At 45.9% G+C, this 21,716-nt stretch overlaps 1 long non-coding RNA gene and 1 other non-coding gene across 5 annotated transcripts; both read right to left on the reverse strand.

The window, feature by feature from the left end:
- Positions 1–7,905: 7,905 nt before the first annotated feature.
- LOC110339852 lies at positions 7,906–10,996 on the reverse strand. 4 transcript variants are annotated; one of them, XR_002381800.2, is made up of 3 exons: positions 10,919–10,996; positions 9,516–9,554; positions 7,906–9,261 (listed from the first exon to the last, which is right to left on the reverse strand). It is a non-coding gene; the product is annotated as an uncharacterized LOC110339852 (long non-coding RNA). The 4 variants fall into 4 exon arrangements; XR_002381801.2 differs by having other exon boundaries at positions 9,516–9,557; positions 10,919–10,987; XR_002381802.2 differs by lacking the exon at positions 10,919–10,996 and adding an exon at positions 10,789–10,917.
- LOC121137363 lies at positions 9,387–9,457 on the reverse strand. The gene has a single exon (XR_005874617.1). It is a non-coding gene; the product is annotated as a small nucleolar RNA SNORD93 (small nucleolar RNA).
- Positions 10,997–21,716: the final 10,720 nt, after the last annotated feature.

Genomic DNA, 21,716 nt, shown 5'->3' on the forward strand with positions numbered 1-21,716 from the left:
CTCTCTCTCTCTCTCTCTCTCTCTCTCTCTCTCTCTCTCTCTCCCTCTCTCTCTCGCTCTCTCTGTCTCTTTCTGTCTCTGTCTCTCTCTGTCTCTGTCTGTCTGTCTGTCTGTCTGTCTCTCTCTCTCTCTCCTCCTCCCTCTCTCCTCCCTTTCTCGGAGGTAAGGATACTTTCTCACTTATTGTATCTCAGATGAGGATTCCAGAGCTGTCTTGATTCTCTTGGGGGATGTTACTAGAACCTGGTTGTTCAACGACATTAGCAAGGCCCCTTAGTTACTGTTTGCTGATCTGCAGGAAGGACAATGACAAGGGTACTTCCCCAGCAGGGAGGTCTTGAGGTAACTTCCATAGGCAATGTGGCCAGAGTAGCATTTTCAAAACTATAGTCAGCTCTCATCTTGGTCACCATTGTCACAGCTATATTTTAGTGTTTCCATGAGTGCTGTGATATGGGGTGAAGCGTGAGGTGGGCAGCGAGACCTGGGGACCACAGGGCTTAGCAATGGCGTCGAGGCTTCCCGACTCCTACCCACCCAATACTATCAAGCACCATTTACATTTCTTCCTGTTAGGGTTACAGATAACCTTGGTGTTGGTTGATGGTGTAGTCTCAGAACTATAGAATTAAAAAAAAAAAAACCGCTGTCCAGAGGGACATACAGGCCTCTGTTAGTATGTTTGCTATGGTCAAACCTGGTAGCCAGGGGGAGTGGTCTCCTTACTGGGAGCAGCGAAGGACCCATCTTAGGCATTTATTCAATAAATGTTCCCACTCCACAAGAAATCAACTCACAGAACTATGGCAGATCCAGCTTGTTACTTAGCAGTGGTCTACTAACTTGCTTTCTATTGCTGCAGTCAAGACCGTGACTAAAGGCAAGCGGATCTCTGTGAGTTTGAGACCAGCCTGGACTACCAAGCGAGTTCCAGGACAGCCTCCAAAGCCACAGAGAAACCCTGTCTCAAAAAAAACAAAAACCAAAAACCAAAACAAAACAAAACAAAAAAACCAAGACCATGACTAAAAACAGCTTAGAGGGGGAAGGGTTCATTTCACCTGACAGCTTACAGTCCATTACTGAAGGACGCCAGTGCAGGAAGCTGGAGGCAGGAAGCTGGAGGCAGGAACTTGAACAGACGCCATGGAGGGTGCTGCTTACTGGCTTGTTCTCATCGCTCTGCCTTATATGACTCAGGACCACCTGCCTGGCAAGGACCCCCACATCAGTCAGTCAGGAAATTGCCCCACAGATTCAAAGGCCAGTCTGATGGAGGCAGTTCCTCAGCTGAGGCTCCATTTTCTCAGATGACTGCAGTTTATGTCAAATTGACAAAAAAGAAAAGAAAACCAGCACAAGTGGCTTCCCTTTTTAAAGTCTAAGAACTGTAACTCTGCGCCCTTAATTTAGAACTAATTCGCAGTGTATAATTAGCTCACACTTCACATTGTACTGCTGCAGCATCTTACAAATTCTTTCTGTCTTTGTGAGTGCTTCTTGCTGACAGCCAGGGCAGGGAGATGGAGCTCTGGGCCACAGTCCAGCATGGGGTGTTGCCCTTGCCCAACAAGCCTGGAGGGACCTAGAGGCCGTGTGGTGTAATCAGGACAGCCCGAAGGGGTAGGAAAACGTCAGAGCCCGTGGTGGATGCCATAGCAACGTGACTAGGGCAGCCCAGCCTAGGAACTCCAGCTTGAGCAAGGGTCTGCAAAGGCAGACAACGGAAACATGGGGCATTATTACCACGTCATTTTTGAGTCTAGAGCTAAGTCCGGCAGTTGGGAAAGAGGCAGATTGGAAGCCTCTGCAGAGACAATGTTGAGTGTCGGGGAAGAATCCAGAAAGTCTGGGAAACCAATCAGGGCGGCAAGAGCTGAATGATGGTCTCCAAAGGGGAAGGGACCAGAACCCCTAGAAGAGCTGTAGCCGTTCAGAGACAGCAGCAGCAACAGTGCAGCTGGTGGCTCCGACCCTGTTGGATGACTGAACATCAGGTCCCCAGGTTGCTTCTGAAGTCCAGTCTCTTGCTGGGTGCTGGTGGCGCACGCCTTTAGTCCCTGAATTTGGGAGGCAGAAGCAGGCAGATCTCAGTGAGCTCGAGGCCAGCAAGAGCTGTTACACAGAGAAACCCTGTCTTGGGGAAGGGTGGGGAATGTAATCTCCTTTATAAACGGTTAAAATTTGGGAAAAGAGAAGCCCGGTCCTCCTCCTGTCTCAGGGGAGAGCAAGACACACTGCTCTCTCTGATATACAGGCCTTGTTGTGCATGGGGACACAGAGAAACCCGTGCAAGGTGAAGTCACAGGGCATCTGATGGCCCTATTTACGAAGGAGAAGCAAAAAGAAATTTCTGTGCAGAAGCCATTTTATTCTTTGAAAAACAATTGCTGGTCAGGCGTGGGTATTGCAGCCCCTGTGTCCTGGTGTTGGTAAACAAGCATTTTAAAGGTGGGCCGGTGCTTCAGAACTATTAGTTGTAGTACTTGGGAGGCCGAGGCAGGATTGTGAGTTTGAGGTCCCTTCCTGGTTACATAGTGGGACCCAGTCTGAAAATGCCACCACCAATAACTAACAATGCTACCACCTCAGACCCTGACAGAACCCACCAAGCAGGCAGTATGCCACACTTTGTGATTTCTTGGAACCCTCCAGTGGCTATTGTTTGAAACACCTCCCTCTCACAGATAAGGAAACCCAAGCCAGGCGCAGAAATCTCTGTTTACGGAATGCAACGATGCTGGTTCGCACCAAACCCACAATCTTACCGGGCTCTGACACTTCTTCATGCTTATTCTCCCCCTGCATGGCTGCCCTGTAGGCCTCTGGTCCTTTGACCTCACTGTGACTCAGCTTCTCCAGGAGAACATTCCGGAAGCAGAGCGAGGGGCTGTGAATGGTGTGCAGTGCTCACTACCCCATGGACCTCGTTCACTTCATCCTGGTCATGCTGGCCCTGAGGCCGCAGCAGTTCAGCATGCTGGTTTTCCTCTCCATACTGTTTGTGACCTCTGGGCACACGCTCTATCTCTCTCTTTTTTTAAAGATTTATTTATTAAGAATACAACATCCTGCCTCCATGTCTGCCTACATGTCAGCAGAGGGCACCAGAACTTATTATGGATGGTTGTGAGCCACCATGTGGTTGCTGGGAATTGAACTCAGGACCTCTAGAAGAGCAGTCGGTGCTCTTAACCTCTGAGCCATCTCTCCAGCCCCGCTCTATCTCTTTTATGCGAGAAAGAGTAAGACTAAGAAGGCCGGTGTGACAAAGGCATCTGGGAAGGCACATGGACACCCCCACCTGAGGGGGAGGCAGCACTCCTTAGTGGTCTGGGCAGCCCTGGACCCAGAACCCACACAGCGTTTCCAACCGTTTTGTGTACCTCTTGTGTCTTTGCTACCGCTGAGAGCAAATGTGTCATTTTCTGCCAACGACATCACCCTGCCTCTGGCTATCTTCCTGGTTATTATCCTGAGGGTCAAGGGGGAAAACTTGAAGGACCCATTAACAGAAGTCAGAAAGATCTTCCTGTCAGCTCCTTCGAGGGACTGGTTTTAATTCTGCCAGGATAAGAAAAAAAAACTTCAGTGTCAGGGCTGGGGATGTAGCTCAGTTGGCAGAGTACTTGCCTTGCCTTGCATGGAACCCTGGGTTCAACCCCCGGCCCTACTTAAAAGCTGGGTGAGCCGTGGCACATGCCTTTAGGGAGGCAGAGGCAGGTGGATCTCTGTGAGTTCCAGGACACCCAGAGGTACATGGAGTGGCCTTGTCTCAATAGAAGTAAGTAAAATAAAAATTGGGTGTGGTGCCGTAAGCCTGTGATCCCAGTTCTTGGGAAGCAGAGGCAGGAAGACCAGAAATTGAAGGTCAGCCTCTGCTACACTGGATCTCAATGACCCATGAGGCTACGAGACCCTGCTTTATCAGGGGGAGGGGAACTCAGGGTTCTCATAGCTTATTATTATTTGGGAGCTAAATTTAATCAGAGCAGTCTGGCCCATGTTCTAGCCAGACATAGGGCACAGTCACTGAGGTTTAGTCGTGGCTATTTGGGTAAGAGTTTGCTGTTCCTCTTGGCTGATGTGCTCTCTGGTTAAGTGTCCCTCGTGAAGTGATGCTATTTGCTGGAGACAAAAACAGTCTTCACCTAGTTTACAAACCTTGGGCTAAGCCAGAGGTTTTGTGGTCTTGTTAGGGTCTGAGAATCCGAAATAACCTAAGCAGAGTCCACACAAAGCAAGACAGCACTGAACTGGACAGCAGGAAAATGAGGGAAAGGGAAAGAAACTGACAGGCCAGGGACAATGTCACACACTCAGGAGCCGACTGTGTCCACGCGTGTTCGTTTCAGCAAGTGTGTAAGCACAAACCCACAACCACCTGTGCCAAATTACACAACTTCCCAACAATCAAAATTCAGGGACTAGGGACTTTCCTTATGTGGTTCATCTATGTCAAACGTACAACCAGTCGAATTTACTTGTTCTTTGTCATTAGAAACATCTACTGTTTGTAAGGAACAATTGAAGAACAAGTTATTTTGCAGGTTATTATTATTTAATGAGGAAGCTGATCAGATATTAGAAAGTCCCCAGCTCCCCTAGGGCCTAGGAACTTGAACTTCACCTTATGATTGAAATGGAGTCTGGAACAAAATGGTGGTACTTAGGCTAGGTTTCTTTTGTCTGTTCCTAACAGTCTGGTAGTGAATATGAGCAAACCTCACTTTGTCAAGCTAAGACCAACTCTGAGTGAGAAGCCATGTAGTTTGCAGTGACTATGGGGCATTTTTGATTACTTACCATTTAATCAACACTAATTAATTCTAGCTTTTTGCCGGGCATTGGTGGCGCGCACCTTTAATCCCAGCTCTTGGGAGGCAGAGGCAGGCAGATCTCTGTGAGTTCGAGGCCAGCCTGGTCTACAAGAGCTAGTTCCAGAACAGCCTCCAAAGCCACAGAGAAACCCTGTCTCGAAAAACCAAAAAAAAAAAAAAAAAAAAAAAAAAAAATCTAGCTTTTTGAGGAAACTAGAAAAAAAAACCCTGTATCTCTCTAGGCTTGAAATAGTGATTAATTACAGTTTTATGTGTTATACAATATGAGATCATCTGGAAGAGAAAGCAATAGGGCTAGCAATAAAGCCCCCTTAGGATTCATATTTTAGGGAACCTCTCTGTGTGGCAGGAGTAACCTGTAACATTAGTGCCTAGGCAGGTGGGTGGGGAGCAACATTCTCTTCTCTCTCTCTCTCTCTTTTTTTTTTTTTTTTTTTTTGAGACAGGGTTTCTCTGTATTATTTTTGAGGCTGTCCTGGAACTCACTCTGTAGACCAGGCTGGCCTCGAACTCACAGAGATCCACCTGCCTCTGCCTCCCGAGTGCTGGGATTAAAGGCGTGCACCACCAACACCCTACCCAAGGGGAGCAACATTTTCTAAAACTGCATTTATCAACTTCTGCACTATGGACATCTCAGGTCAGAGTGTCCTTTGTTGTAGGGAGGGGCTTCCCAGGTAGGATATCTTGTAACATCTATGGTCACTACCCACTAGATGCTCATCCCTCATCCAGTGATGAAAATCAAATGCCTCCAAATATTACCAAGTGTTTCCCCAGTTAAGAGCCCCTGTTTAATAAAGTGTGAAAACCAAAGGAAGAATCCTCTCACTGTTAGCAGAATGACAGGCTGGGAGTGTAACTCCATGGGAAATCACTTTGCAGGAAGGGGCAGTGGTTCAGGACAGGGTTTCTCTGTTGTAGTCCTGGCTGTCCTGGAACTCACTCTGTAGACCTGTGGCCTTGAACTCATAGAGTTCAAGTGCTGGGATTAGAGATGCGCCACCATGCGGGGTTGGAATAGCATGCCTGAGCCCTGGGGTTTAATTCCTACCATCTTACTGAAGAAAGTAAGATGTCATTAGTAGCAAGAAAACTACAGAAGGGAATCTTCACAAGACTGCTTTTTGGAGTAGTTAAGTGAAAATGAGGGAAAGAGAATTTTGTGAAGCATTTTGCTTAACATAAGGTCTTGAAAGAAAGAGAAAAAAGAAAGAAAGAAAGAAAGAAGAAAAAAGACCACCTCCCCCGATTTCCCTCCTTCTGTAAAAATGCCTGGAAGACTACATTACTACACACACACACACACACACACACACACACACACACACACACACACACACACGAGTAAATGAAGGAACCAGAATGAGTCTGCATCTGTTTTTCACTAGGGAAGCTTGTACTTTCAAGCGGCATCATGCATTAAATGTTGGCTCTTGATTTTCCTAACAAGCACACAAGTGTTTATGCAGACTGGGCGAGGACAAAAGATTGCTTAACAAATATACTTAAGTCTTTTATTTAACATCTCCAGGACTACAATTGCATGAAATGATTTGTGCCAAGCAGAACTGGCTTCCCTTGCCTCTCAAATTCTACCCTGGGAAGATAGCTGCTTCCCTGCAAATCCTTTATCTCAAGTGCTAATTTACCCTTCCTTGAGGTTCTGTGTGGTGGACCAGCAACGTCGCTTTAACACTGTGGGCCACTACTTATTGTTTGCTTTGTGTATTAGACCAGTATTGTTCAACAGAAATACAATTCAAGTCATATTTGCATGATTCCAAAATGTTTCATTCAATCCAATGACAATCACTGTAAAATTGAAATCTTTTAGTTTCCATATTCCCCACATCTGGTTCATAAAACATAGTACACAGCAAATATGCCAGTCACGTTTCAAGTATTGAATTGTCACATGTTCATGGTAGGTTGATGACCCGTGTACAGTGGGTACTCCTCTAGAGGTCCTGTTCAGTGTTAATGGTGTCATGCTTCATTCTGTTCCCAGAAACAAATCAGGGGGACACACACCAAACATTTCTGAGTTTGATCTCTTTGTCCTGGGGATGCAGATGTCAGTGGTGGAGGGACTTTTGGCTCCTTGCAGTTACAGTGAGCTCTGTCAGGAAGCTGTCTAACATTGGTTCTATGGGCTTTGATAAACCACAACTGTATCACAGAATACTGGGCTCAGAGCTCTTCAGATTATAAATACAAGGTAAATCCTGCAAAGGCAATCTGAATAAAAGCAAACTCTTCAAGCACACCCGGCGGTTGCTGTTCAATCCCATGTTTTAGCTTGCCTTCAGCTTGACATCCAGCTGAGCACAATGCCTGCCCTCTCTGGAGCCAAAGGCAGCCATCCTCACTTTACCTAGAAACTCCTTTATCCAGCGCTGAGATTACCGGAAAAGTACCCCCCACTCTTGGGAAGCCTGGAGTGTAGATTGGCTGCTCCCTTCTGCTTTGAAATGAGGCTGCACCATCACAGCCACTTTCAAAAGCTGGCTCTTCACTGTTAGGGAGCTCAGAGGCAAACAAGCCCCAGCTGACATGAAATCTAATTGTGATTTCCCTGTGGTCTTCTTGCTGGGCTTTCATTCCCTCTAATTACTGTACTATTCAGTTATCTGTTGATAAACCATCTCAAGCTATTGTGGCAAACCAAATCTTTGACCCAAAATCCCTTTTGGCAAGTTCATAGATGTTGGCTAACCAACCCCACTGTACATGGCCAAATGGGTGTGTGGCACTCATATATATAGTTCTCTCTACCTCAAGACACGTATCTGCCAATCTAGTAATTTTAAAGACCTTCCAGTGGGGTTGGAGATGGCTCAGCAGATAGCACTGACTGTTCTTCCAAAAGACAGATTTGGCTCTCCTGACACCCTCTGAAGATACTAGTAATATATGCAGACAAAAGTTATGCACATTAACTATCTCATGTTTGTGTGTTTTGCCTTTATGTATATGCACCTCAAGCATGTGTGTGGGGGTGCAGAAAAAGGCATCCCCTGGAACTTATATGTTGGCGTAATGAAACCACAGAACAAGACCATTCCAGACAGGAAAACTTTATTGGAAACCAGCTGTAGGGCTGCCACCAGAGCAGAGCAGCTAGGGAGAGGTTAGGTTTTCCAGGGACTTCGAAGGTTTAGAGCAGATTTCTTCCTTATGGGTGGATAAGTTTTTGCTTTTTTCTTTTATGGGCAAAAACAGAAGCCCCGGTCAGGCCTCCACCTGATGCAATCAGGCTGAGTTTATGGCGGTCCCCGGCCAGTAACAGTTGGTCATTTAGGGAGAAATAGGGGTTCTGAAAAAGTTTGGGTCTACTAACAACTATCTGCCCAGGTTAAGTTCAGGCAGCCATGAGAGCTACATTGCATAAGGGGGACAATGTTTTTCTAATTGAGCAGGGTTGATGAGGGGCCAAGGCAGGTTAGGCTGGCATCTGAAGGAAAGAGCCAGGTGTACTCACCATCAGGAAAAGCCCATGACTTTTCCCTAGAAGAAAAACCTAGAAACAAAGAACATATATTATGAGAACCGTGGCTGAGGGGGAGAGCCAGATCCCTGCACTGGAGTTGGCTAGTTTGTGGGCCTACTAAGTAAGCTGTTTTATACTCTTCCACTGGGCCAGACTTGTTCTATAGTAACAGCATTGCACTTCTCGGTACTGAAGTCAGTAAAATTGGGATTTGCTTCTGGTCATGATGCCAGAGCCGGAAACTAGTCAGTTGTAAGGCCCGGGTTGCCTCCTAACAGTGCCTGCCAGTTGGGTGGAGGAATGTTGAGATAAGCACTGACTGTGACCACCCCACCACACACCAACAGACCCACAGGAGCCACGGCGGCCGCAACTTACTGCAGTCGTGTCTGGGAGAGCCAGCGCTTTACAGCTCACGTCCAACTTCTTTTCTCTAGAGGGCATCTACCCGGGCAGTGGAGAACCACAAAGCTGGTCCGGTCACCTCCACTACAGCCAACTAAGACTGACAGGGCTGGCACTGAGCCAAGACACCAAATGGATCCCAAACACCCCACTCTCCTGAGGACACAATTCTGAGTTGCCAAAGTCTAGGGCTAGAGACTGTCCAGCAGTCAAAAGCCCTAGCTGGCTGCTCTTCTAGAGAACCTAGTCTCAATTCCCAGCACCCACATAGTAGCTCACAACTGAAACGCCAGTTTCAGGAGTATCTGATGCCCTCTTCTGGTATCCATGGGCACTGCAAGCCCATGTAGGCAAGATAAGAAAAATTTTATAAATTAAAAATAAACTTTCTATAGTGCATGAGACTGTCTCAAATTCATGCTCCCACTATGAAGGGGACAAAGAAACTGAAAACCCAAATTCCACCTACAATTGCATACCTTTCCTTCTCCAAGTTGCACCAGCTCATCTCAAGCATCGGAGCTGTATGAGAAAATGAACAGAGACAATTAGTAATAGTCCCAGTTTCAAACGCAAAGCCATCCCGCCATTCTTCCTCCCTCCCCTTAACTACAGAGGTGGTGTGGCTGCATTAAGTCCTATTAAGTTGGCCTCAGGTAAATCCTTTAACCCATCAGAGCAGCGTATTTAATCAGGTTAGAGTTCTCATCCTTGGCCAAGAATTCTGTTCCTGGAATTATGCCGGGACAAGTCAATCTTTTTCATTTAACTCATACCTTGTGTTCATTAATATCCCGGGCGTGGCACCACAGCAACTGCTTAAAAAAAAAAAAGGTCAACAATGTTTCAAGTACCAGGCAGTATTGTTTTCCCCCCTTAAACACAGGCGTGCACACAACCTTTCTTGGAGCTCCTAGCTGCCTTTGAGATAGAAGTCCTGCCCCGGAACAGCACTCCTGTATAATTCTGTGATCGTTACATTTCTGACAGTGGGGAGGCGATTTTACTCCCTGTGCCATTGTTCCAGCTTAATCCGCAACATAATCACATAATTTATCAAATTTAGAAACAAAATGACTAGCTCTAGTATTTTTCTCGGCAAAAGTTGAAGCACTTTCATCGATTTCAAAATCAGAAAGCAGCTGAAGCTTAACAGGGAGGTGAGAAACCACAGTCCTAGAACTTGTGTCCATAGCCCTTAGACCGTCGCTCCTGCTGCCCCTCACTCCAGGCTCTCAGGCTTGTGTGAAACAGAAAGGCTCAATGGAACCCTAAAGGAAACAAAACTACCACGGCAGGTCCCTTTGCTGCAGCACAAGGAACACCGGATAGTTGTTTGTGAGAGCCCACAAGATTTCCCCTCTAAAATGGGCTTCACCGGGCATAGTTGTTCCCCGTACCGCTGTATCCATAAATTCCAGCACTTAGGGTACCGGGGCAGAAAGATTCTCCGGGCCACCGTGAGAACCCATCCAACAAAGATCGCCTCCCAACAGAAAACCAAGTGTAGCCTTCCTTCCTTCCCTCACGTCTAAACCTAGATCTTCACAAACGTTAAAGCGGTAGCGGGCAGGCGGGCCTAAGTCCGGTCTTAGGAACTCTCCGGGGAAACAAAGTGTTTCTATTTCCATACCATGGGACACAAAAGTTAGGTGTCTCATGCCTTGTACAAGCGTGAACACAGCGGCCCAGACTTTCTCCCAGATCTCAAAACCCAGGCAGACCCGGCTTGTATCAGAGGAAGACTGGGCGGCATAAAGCCAGCCAGCGTGGGTCCAGAGCGCCCCGCCCGACTTGCAGACACCGGCTTTCGGAAGCATCCTCAAGCGTTTAAAAAAAAAACTGTGCAAACTGGCATTTGAAGGGCACTTGTACCTCTGTTCTTTGCGAACTCCGGAATTATCCTGCTCTACTCTTGGTCCCTGATCTCATTCACTTCCTAAATAGGCGATGTTTCCGTCGCCAGACTGCTGGGCAGCCGGGAGCCCCGAGTGTGCCAAGGACCTGGGGCCGACCTGACTCTACGCCTCCACCCTGGAGAAGACGAACCTGGACTGCGCCTGACCGAGCCCACACCGAAAGATCGGCCCCCGGTAGGGACCCGTGCGCCGGGCTAGCACCGTGGGGATCCGAAGCCACGTGGCGGGACCTCGCATCCAGCAAGACGAGCACTACTTACCAGGAGCGCGCCGCTGCGGAAAAAGGGAAGTCGCCCTGCCCGACCAAGTTTAAAATGGGCCGGACAGCGAGCGGGTCGCAGCCAACCAGAGTGGCCCAGCGCTCCTCCCTGCCCGCCCCGTACCGGGTTCCCGCCCTGTACAAGCTCCCCCTGGCCCTCGCGCGCCCCCTGGTGGCCTCAGCCCCTTCTAGCCTGCCCCAACCCAGGGCATCTGTTCCACTCACCGCCCTGATTGCAGAAATCTTCCTCGTAGGTCTCGCTGAAGGTTAGAGGAGGATCTTGGCGCCACTGCAGTGTAGGGATCTCCGCCCACCCGCCCCTCCCGTGCTTCTTAAAGTCATACATTAGATTTGGTACTATACCACACCCTTTTGGGCTTATTCTCATTTAGAGACCCATGCCTGATTATGTAACAGAATTTGCTTCTGTTTGGGACGCTGTGGCGGCATGTGGAGTAGAATGGAATATCTTTGAAGAGAGGCTGATGCTAAGACTGTCCTCAGTCCTACTTTTACAAATATCTGCTTTTACCCACCATTGTCCCTGGAATTTTGAAACTTGAGGTGTTCTAGTAAATGGCGTTGAGACCATTTGCGTTAAGATTAAATTCACGTTTTGTGCCAAGTAGCGTGACTGGCATTGGAAGTGTGTGGTAGTTGCTTTTCCATTGCTGTGATAAAAGAGCTTGGCCAAGATAACTTAAAGAAGACATTATTTGGGGCTGGAGAGATGCCTCAGAAATTAAGAGCATCGTCAGCTCTTCTAGCGAACCTAAATTCAATTCCCAGAAACCACATGGTGGCTCACAACCATTTAAAATGAGGTCTGGTGCCCTCTTCTGGCATGCAGGCCAACACGCAGCCAGAACACTGTAAATATAATATATAAATAAAAATCTTTAAAGAAAGATTTTATTGGGGCTTATGGCTCCGAAGAGTTAGAGTCCACAATGGCAGAGTAAAGGCATGGGCAGCAGGAACAGGAAGCTGAGGGCTCACATCTTAAATCTAAAGCACAAAGCAAAGAGCGAATTAGAAATGACGTAAGTCTTGAAACTCTTAAAGGCCATCGCTAGAGCTACACGTCCTTCAAGGTCATAGCTCCTAGACCTCTCCAAACAGTGCCACTGAGTGCCACCAAGCTTTCAAATTCCTGAGACTATGGGAGACAGTTATCATTCAAACCAAGATTTTCCCTATTGAAGTGGAGCTGAGGGTATTGTCCAAAAGCAGAGTTGTCCTGAGTGTAGAATGAACTCCAGAAGCCGGGCGTTGGTGGCGCACGCCTTTAATCCCAGCACTCGGGAGGCAGAGGCAGGCGGATCACTGTGAGTTCGAGACCAGCCTGGTCTACCGAGCGAGTTCCAGGAGAGCCTCCAAAACAATACAGAGAAACCCTGTCTCGAAAAACCAAAAAAAAGAAAAAAGAAAAAGAAAAAAAAGAATGAACTCCAGAAGTTTCCTCCTCTAGGGAGAGCCAAGAATTAAGCCCAGAGCCTGGAAAGGATTTGAATGAGGCAGATGGCACTGTGTTCTAAATGCCTGTAACCCTGGCACGCAGGGAGAGGTGGGGCCGTTTCAAGATCAAGGCCAACCTGAGTGCATAGTGAGAATTGTTCACCTTGCAAAAAGGAGAGATGGTACCAAGGAATATACTGCCATTCATATATTCATATGCTAAAGCAGTAGTTCTTTTTTTCTTTCTTTTTTTTTTTTTTTCAAGACAGGGTTTCTCTGTAACTCACTATGTAGACCAGGCTGTCCTGGAACTCACAGAAATCCTCCTGCCTCTGCCTCCTGAGTGCTTGAATTAAAGGCGTGCACCACTAATACCCGGCCTAAAGCAGTGGTTCTTTAACTTCCTAATGCGACAACCTTTTAAGACAGTTCCTCAGGTTGAGGGGCACCCCACCATAATATTATTTTGTTGCTACTTTGTAACTGTGATTGTGCTACTGTTCTGAATTGTGATAATCAGGATATCTGATTTGTAGCCCTCAAAAGAGCTGAGAGCCACAGGTTGAGAACTCCTGTGTTAAAGTAACTGAGTAGTATTCATGTCCTAGGACCCAGCAATGTTTTGTTTTTCTAGGCAAGGTCTTGGATCAGGGCCTTGATCTGGTAAGACAAGCTTTCTTTTGGCATTGCTGGCTCGCCTCTCACTTACCCAGTGAACGATGTGCACCTCATGACTCCCAGGGCATCGGCAGTGTTGGCACCCCAGACCGATCAGGGAGAGTCTGTTTCCAGCTCCAGATGCAGCTGGGTCACCCTCTGGGCTCTTGTTTAGCCATCCCTCATCCCTTTCCAGAGGGAAGAATGTCAGCAGGACCCTGTGTTGATGTAAATGCTGAGGGGAAACTGGGTAGTCCACAACCCCCCATTCTGTCTGCCACGCTCTTAGTAGGAACCCGGTAGAGGTTCTCTTATCAGGAGGCAGAAACAGGAGCCTCTGAAAGCTACAGAATAAGCAGTCTGCTGGATACAAGTATCAACCCTAAACTTTCATGCTTCCTTTGATAGTACTATCTGAAAGGAAACCAGTGTTCCTTGTTAATCACGTGCAATACCATGATCCTGCACTTAACTCAGTGTGAATATTCAGTCCGCCCTCATGCTATGGCAGTTGGTACCCACTAGTTCATCCATCCTGAAGAAGATCCACAACCAATTTGGAGGCACTGGGGGCCTCATTCTCTTCCCGGTCACTGCCCAGTGCAGTGTTAAGTACTTGTAATCCTGATCCAAAAGTGGGTGGGGGCTGGGTGGGACAGTCTCCGTTCTAAACTCACAAGCTCAGCAGTAAAAAGACCAATTCTCCTCCCCAAGCTGGTTCTAAATGTGAAACTGGAAGAAAGTCTATTGTTATCATCTTCCTGGATCCTACCATGTCTTGATCTCTGTCTCCAGGAGGATCTGAGACTCTCCTATCCTCAATGGACTAGCCCACACAGATCATAGATTAACGACTCCATTCGTGGGCTCTTGTGTCTGTGCTTGGTGGGATATTTCAGCATGTTTCTGTAATGCAGAGTGAGAACAGAAAGCAACAGCAGGCGTTATTTATGGTTTAAGTGATCACCCCAGTTGGGTACATTTTTAATTGGGGTTATTGGGCAGTTTGCCATGTGTGGGTCCCTTCCCTGACAGCTTGCCTGTTCTGAGAAGCTGGAGACTTGTTTGCCAGCCAAGAGAATGTCTGCCCTTGATGAGGCAGAACGGTTTCATCTGCCTAAGTCAGCCTGAGTGGCTGCCTTGGGCAGCTGGAGGACGCCCTGGATACCTTGGGATATGATGTTCTTACTTATGATGCCAGCAGGGCTGCCAAACAGTCCACATAAAGAATCACCCCATCTCCATCTCCACCCCCACCCCCCGCCCCCATCCCCCACCCCCAGGTTTTCTGCTCACACACGGCAGCCTTCTAGTCCACAGTACTTTAGGAAGTGTGTGAGTAACATCTAAGATAAGGTGAAGCTGCATATTCAATGCACAGATCGCCACTGTAGATAAAAAGGGTACAGACTGGTATTCAGAGCGGAAGTCGAGTCTATGTGTGATTTTCTACGTGTATTCTGTGCTTGAAAAGGCTAGCAGAGGGTGTCAGCTTGCCTGCAGCTGGGCTTATAGACAGCTGTGAGCTACCTGGAGCAGATGCTGGGAACCGAACTCAGGTCCATCTTTCCATCCATGGAAGAGTAAAATTAAAACTAACCAACCAAACCAAAATCCCCACCATTTTAACTCCACATCCAGCCACAAAGAATCCACCTTTTTATTTCTTTTTACATCAGTACCCCTCAAAAGAACTGTCTACTATTCATGCTCTTGGTATGTTAAGCATCACAAGCCATCGAGGAACTGAAAATTGGAATGACACTGTGATACCACTTGCACACTTACCACAATGGCTAGAACCTAGAACTGACAATTTAAATGAGTGTGCGGATGAGGAGACCCATTCATTGCTTGTGGGAAAGCAACATGGGAGCATTCAGACGGCAGTGTGTAGTTTATTACAACACTAACTTCACTTTCACAGTGAGATCCAGCATTTCTGCTCCTTGGTATTTACCTAAGGGAGCTGCAAACGTCTGTGCACACAGAAAGCTACGCAGAAACATTTATATCAGCTTCATTCACCACTGTAAAATCTAAGAGCAACCAAGCTGCCCTTCGGTAGGTGCATAAACTATCCACACAATGGAATATTATTAGAGAAATGAGCTATCAAGTCCCTGAAGCTCCATATATTACTAAGTGAAGGACGTCAATCTAAAAAAACTCTATTTTATGTGATCAAACGACAGAACATTTAGAAAAGGGGAAAACTCGATAGGAGAGTGAGGGGTGAGTGAAAAGAACAGTATTATAGCACACAATAACTATTCTGCCTATAAGGGTGACCACACACCATTATATCCTTGTCAAAGTCCATGCAGCACGTGACACAGTGAACTCAGTGTTGGTTCACTAACTGCAAGTACACTCCTCTCCTATGGGCTGTTAATAGCATGGAAGGCTGTGTGTACAGGGAAGGACTGATGTGAGAACTCCCTATTCTCTGCTGGTTACACTATGAATTTAAAGGGGATAGGGACATGGCTCAGTGGTTAAGAGCACTTCCTGCTCTTCCAGAGGACTAGAGCTCAGTTCCCAGCATCTCCTCCAGTGGCTCACAGACACCTGTGACTCCAGCACCAGGGAATCTGATGCCCATTTCTGGTCTCAGCAGCCCTCTGCACCCATGCATACAGATGAAAAAATAATAATAAGTAAAAACAAATTTACTCTGAAAAGTAAAGCTTTGCTGGGTATGGTGTCTCCTGTCTGTAATACTAGTACTTTCAAGGTAGAGGTAGGAAAATCAAGAGTGCAAGGTGAGCCAGGTGTTGGTGGCGCACACCTTTAATCCAGCACTTGGGAGGCAAACAAAACAAACAAACAAACAAAAGAGGGCAAGTCAGCCAGCTGTGGTGGGCACGCCCTTAATCCCAGAATATAGAAGGCAGAGACAGCTGGATCTCTGAATTCAAGGCCAGCCTGACCTACGTAGAAAGATCCCTTTTTTGTTTGTTTGTTTGTTTTTGGTTTTGGTTTTTCGAGACAGGGTTTCTCTTTATTGTTTTGGAGGCTGTGCTGGAACTCACTCTGTAGACCAGGCTGTCCTGGAACTCACACAATTGACCTGTGTCCTCTATATGGACATCTGCCTGGTTGTCCTCAGGACAGTGACCACTGAGACATCACTCTTCTCAGATTTATATTATCTCTGGAGTTTGCTGCTGAACTTTGGGACCTGGTTACTCATGATAATGCATCTCTTGGCTTAGGGATAGTTTATTTTGCAAATCTACCGTGACAATCTAATATTAATCTCCTACCGTGGCTACTCAATCTAAAAGACAAAACAAAACAACAACAACAAAACACCTTTCCTCCATTGCTTCCTATTTTATTCCTTCTCCTCCGCCTTCTCTTTCTCTTCTTTTTCTTCCCTTTTCAAAATCTCATTCTGTAGTCCAGGTGGTAAACTAATGCTCCTCCTGTTGTATGATTTTTGTTTGTTTGTTTTTCCGAGACAGAGTTTCTCTGTTTAACTTTGGAGCCTGTCCTGTAATTTGTTCTGTAGACCAGGCTGGCCTAGAATTTATAGAGATCCACCTGCCTCTGCCTCCCGAGTACTGGGATTGAAGGAGTGCACCACAGCCACCTGACCCTGTGTGACATTTTGTTTGTGTTCTGACAAAGTTTGCCTGGTGATCAGAGGATGGAGCTAGTCACTAGTTAGCCATAGAAGCTGGGTGGTGGTGGCTCATGCCCTTAATCCCAGCACTCGGGAGGTGGAGGAGAATCTCAGCCCCTTTTGGTGGAAGGATCCAGAGAGGTAAGAGGTCATTGGTGGCTGTTTCTCTCTTTCTCTCATCTTTCAGGTTATTACTCTGATATCTGACTCTGGGTTTTTATTGATAAGATTAATTAGATTTATGCTTTACCCTCCTGCTTCAGCTTCCCAAGTGATGGGATTACCAGTATGCCCCACCACTCCCAGCACTGAACCTATCTACGTAAGTATCTGTGCTATGTATGTCTGCTTGTACCTATCTGTCTATGTATCTGTCTGTCTGTCTGTCTGTCTATCTATCTATCTATCTATCTATCTATCTATCTATCTATGTGTCTATCTTCTTTTTTAAGGTTTATTTATTTTTATTTCATGTATATAGTTGTCTGTGTGCCATGTGCTCATAGAGACCAAAAGAGGTTGTTGGATCCTCTCAAACTGAAGTCACACTCAATTGTGAGCTGACAAATGGGGTTTGGTAATCAAAGTGGGGTCCTTTGGAAGAGCAGCAAGTGCTCATAGCCGCTGAGTCATCTCTCCAGGCCCCCATCTTCTTTCTGTCTTCTATCTGCCTGCCTGTCTTTTGATCTATTTTTCAACTGGCTTTCTTAAGTAAAAGTTTTAAGTCTTATTTAGTTCAGTTTAGGGGTCTCCTATTCTTGGAAAGTGGATAGTTACATCCCTATCCATCTATGCCTCTGTCTCTATATCCATACCCAGTCCCTCCACCACACCTGTGCTTATCAACTAAATGCATAGACACAAAGTCTCCACTGTTATGTATCAGCTATGCACTGAAAGGGGTAAACTAAACTCAAAGGCTTTACTTCTAATCATTTAGAAATAAAGGAACCAGACGCTCACTCAGCCCCCTGCTTTAGCAGTCATGACAGGCTACAGAAAAGACAGGTAGGCCTCTGACACAAGGAAACTCCAGATCCTCTGGCCTCTCACATTCTAGGGCCAAAACTGAACACAAAGAAACTCCAGACCCCCACCCCCAGCCTCCTAAATACTTGGTTTCTGGGAACTGTTTGGCCACAAAAGAAACTCCAGGGGTGACCAAAACCTCCCCTGTCATCTCCCAGGATACAGTTCTGAAAACTATTGGCCACAAAAGAAACTCCAGGCGGGTACCAAAACCTCCCCTACAGTCTCCAGTATATAGTTCTGAAAACTATTGGTATCTATGTACAACAGGCCACCTGCAAATAACAAGACAATGCCATAGAAACCACAGAATGTTCCCTCTCAGCACTGACCAATGAGACAAATTGATACACAGGTATTTCAAGGCAAAATAGGATTTTGAGAAATGTCCCTAATTGTTCCCAAATGCCAACCAATCAGAAACCAGCCCTTACCTACTGATGTAATCCTTTTGTCTTTAAAACCTGGCAGTAGACAGGGACTTCACTCCTTCTGGGGGCTGCTGCGACAGCTAGCCAGACAGGGTCCCTGTCATGGTTGGATGAACAATCAATACAATTAAAACCTTGCTTTTACAGTTTGGTGGGTCTGTCTTCCTGGTGGTCTCTGGGGATCTTTGCAAATTGTGCACAACATGCACACAGTTACTTGGTCTGCCAATGCCTCAGTTTCTCTCTTTGTACAATGGGGATAATACCAGTGTTTACTGTATAAGTTGTACTGAAGAAAAACATTGTTAATTTGTAGAAAGGGCTTAGAAGAGAACTTAGCACATAGAGAATTCAATGCACACACTTGCTGTAATTGTTAGTATTGAATGCCCTCCCTACTCAGAAATATTCATCTCAATGTTGCATCTCTTGGTCTTTTTGTTTGTTTGTTTGTTTTTGTTTTTCGAGACAGGGTTTCTCTGTATTGTTTTGGAGGCTGTCCTGGAACTCCCTCTGTAGACCAGACTGGTCTTGAACTCACAGAGATCCGCCTGCCTCTGCCTCCCGAGTACTGGGATTAAAGGCGTGCGCCACCAACGCCCGGCTAACAAAATCTTTTTAAAAAATTTTAAAAAAGAAAAGAAAAACAACCTGACCCTATATAGAAGTATAAAATTGTTGTGCCCAAGTTGCAAAAATCCCCAGAGACCACCAGCAAGACAAGACCCACTGAACTGCAAAAGCAAGGTTTTAATTGTTCATCCACCCATGACAAGGACCCCGCCTAGCAAGCTGACACAGCAGCCTCCAGAGAGAGTGAAGTTCCCTGTCTACTGCTAGTTTTAAAAACAAAAGTTACAGGATTACATCAGTAGGTATGGGTTGGTTTCTGATTGGTTGACATTTGGGAACAATCAGGAGAATTTCTCAAAGTCATATTTGAGAATGAAATACCTGTGTACCAATTATTTTCGTTGGTCAGTGCTGGGAGGGAACATTCTGTGGTTTCTATGGCATTATCTTGTTATTTGCAGGTGGCCTGTTGAACATAGATACCAATAGTTTTCAGAACTATATACTGGAGACTGTAGGGGAGGTTTTGGTACCCCCCTGGAGTTACTTTTGTGGCCAAACAGTTCCCAGAAACCAAGTATTTAGGAGACTGAGGGTGGGGGTCTGAAGTTTCTTTGTGTTCAGTTTTGGCCCTAGAATGTGAGAGGCCAGAGGATCTGGAGTTTCCTTGTGTCAGAGGCCTGTGTGTCTTTTCCGTAGCCTGTCATGACTGCTAAAGCAGGGGCTGAGTGATTTTTAAAAGTGAAGCCTTTGAGTTTAGTTTACCCCTTTCAAAAATATCGCCCATAGGAAAAGGGAGTGCTCCTTAGGGAGGGACAGAAGAAGGAGGTAAATATAGAAGGAATTGAAAAACCTCGGCATCAAAGCGCCGGGCACTGAACCAAACCGTCTGCCCAAGAACCGGGGCCAGACCACTGGCTGCAAATGCAAGAGGTGATTTATTGAGTACACAGGCGCCTGCGGATGCTACTGCAACTCGGGTGCAGAGCATACCGGGCTTTCAGGGAGTACAATATTTATAGAGTTTTAATGGTTACATAAGTGACAGGCATTTCATTGGCTCATCTTGGGGGCAGGGGTAGTTCCCACGGACTAAGTTTCCTGGTATTACTTTATGAAAGACCCAGGCATACTTCAGCAATTATTATCCGGGTCCCATGATTGCTATAGTGATCAGACACAATTGGGGGCCAGGGTAGTTGCCAAGGACTAGGTTTTCTAGTATTGTCATATGAAAGTTCCCAGCACGCTTCAGCAATTATTATCCGGGTCCCATGACTGCTATAGTGATCACAGACATCCTGTTTTGAGGGTGAGACACCTGGTCTGGGTTTCTTTCATTAGGCAACGGCCTGGCCTTCCTTTTCTTTTCCTAGGGGGTCCTGGGTAGGGGTCTTTCAGAATTAGGTAGGTAAAAAAATGTGGATGGCTGAGAAAGCCACAAGGAATCATATTAACTATTTGTATGAAAATATAATACACGTAATTCAGTGTGTAAGTAAACGTACATCAATACACATATATAACTTTTCTCATCAGGGGTGATGGTGCTCCCTCCAACATCTGAGAACACCTGACAGATATAATAACTCCAATACCAGACTTGAGAAGCCCTTTTTTAACATGTTAGCCAGGGCTGTCTGGGAGAGTCCCCAAACATACAACCTATTGTTGCCCTTGGTGTTTGAGTGACTCCCTTAGTCTTGCTGTGATGTTTTTATTTGTGAGTTCATTACAATAAAGTTATTTCAAAAATAAAATTTAAAAGCATATCCCCAACAGTCAAAGTGATCTTAAGCAGAAAGAACAATGTTGGGGGTATCATGATGCCTGATTTAAAACTATGTTACAGAGTGTCGAAACAAAAACAGAAATATAATGCCGGGCAGTGGTGGCACACGCCTTTGATTCCAACAGGCAGACAGATCTCTGTGAGTTCGAGACCAGCCTGGTCTACAGAGTGAGTTCCAGGACAGCATCCAAAGCAATACAGAGAAACCCTGTCTCGAAAAACCAACCAAACAAACAAAAAACCCAACAACCCAAGTTGCTACTGTCACCTAAGCTTCAACAAAGCTATCCAAAACAAACTGTGGAGAAAAGATAGCAGCCTTTTAAACAAATAGTGCTAGGAAAACTGAATATCCACATGTAGAAAAATGAAACTAGATCCATACCTCTTACCCCAAACAAAAATCAGTTCAAAATGGATCAAAGACCTTAAGGCTTGAAAATTTGAAGCTGAAAACACTTCAAGATATACCCAAGGCATAAATGATGGTTTTCTGAAAAGGACTCCACAACCACGGGAAATAATCCAGTAATTGACGAAAGCTACTGCACAGTAAAAGAAATAATCATCAGAACAAAGAGACTGCATATTGGTGAGGATGTGGGTTTCGAAAGAGGAGCCCTTATATAAGGTGTTGTTGGTGGTAGTGTAAAATTGTGTTGCAGCTATAGCAATTATTATGATGATTTCTCAAAAATAAAAATAGAACTATGACATGACCCAGCGATACCACTCTTGGGTATGCACCAGAAGGACTCTAAGCCAATATTCCACAGGAACACTACTTACAAACCCATGGTTATTGTGGCACTAATGACAATATCTAGGAAATGGAGCCAACTTAGTTATATGTCAACAGATGAGTGGTCAAAGGAACTGTGATATACATACACAATGGTATTGTGTTCAGCTATAACAAAAAATGAAATTATGATGGCTGTAGGAAAACAGACATACAGCCATTATTGTTGGGAGCATAGCACAGAGGTCCTTGTGCCCACAGATCTCCAGAGAAATGAGGAATGTGAAGCATACAGAATTGTCTTTGCAATGGGAAAGATATAAAAAACAAAAAAAAAAGAAAGAAAAATAGAAAAAAATCAAAACCTGTTCTTCCATCCAGAGAGCTGAAACTTGAAAGTGATAATAACCTGGTGATATGTGTTATCTGTTGGGCCTGACCATAACAAGCTTCTACAACCAGGACTGGAGGTGGCTAGTCATCCGC

Source organism: Mesocricetus auratus, unplaced genomic scaffold (genome assembly GCF_017639785.1).
Source record: "Mesocricetus auratus isolate SY011 unplaced genomic scaffold, BCM_Maur_2.0 Super-Scaffold_100676, whole genome shotgun sequence".
NCBI classification, from domain to species: domain Eukaryota; kingdom Metazoa; phylum Chordata; class Mammalia; order Rodentia; family Cricetidae; genus Mesocricetus; species Mesocricetus auratus.